This window comes from Etheostoma spectabile, chromosome 15 (genome assembly GCF_008692095.1).
Source record: "Etheostoma spectabile isolate EspeVRDwgs_2016 chromosome 15, UIUC_Espe_1.0, whole genome shotgun sequence".
Taxonomy (NCBI): Eukaryota; Metazoa; Chordata; class Actinopteri; order Perciformes; family Percidae; genus Etheostoma; species Etheostoma spectabile.
The window spans coordinates 31,515,343-31,515,818 of NC_045747.1; the positions used below are offsets into that span (position 1 = coordinate 31,515,343).

Below are 476 nucleotides of genomic sequence, written 5' to 3' on the forward strand. Positions count from 1 at the left end.
TGCACAGTTCCTGAGAGCAACTATATATATATATATGTATAAAATAGTAAGAAAGACTAGAATATTCTGCAGACATTGTATCAGTGTGCCTACTACTTGTTGCACATCCGAATAGCAATAAAATGTAATAAAACATAATAAAAGTGTCTTAACCCTTCAGAGAAATAACTTTCTAAAACCTACTTATTAACTTTCTGTTTCCCAGAAACAGCTGTGACGTAGCCAGCGCTACACCAACCAGACTCCATTTAAAAAAACAGTCCTTTTAGTGTGTATAGAGCCAACATATTTGCACACGTAAATCAGTAAAGTATGTTTTTATTTCAACCAACACTAGAGTTTGTCATGGTTGGAAAAGCGTAGAGAAAACCAAAAACAGCTTTTCACAGTTCAATTTGGTTTCTGTCGACTTTGAATGAAGTGTGTTGTGCGATGCTAAAATGATTAAATATTTACATGGAGTCTGGTGGGTGTGG

General features: G+C 34.9%; 1 protein-coding gene across 1 annotated transcript in view; it reads left to right on the plus strand.

Moving 5' to 3' along the window:
• LOC116702991 (serine protease 33) overlaps positions 1–476 on the plus strand; it is a 15,271-nt gene that overhangs the window by 926 nt on the left and 13,869 nt on the right. The window lies entirely within an intron of this gene.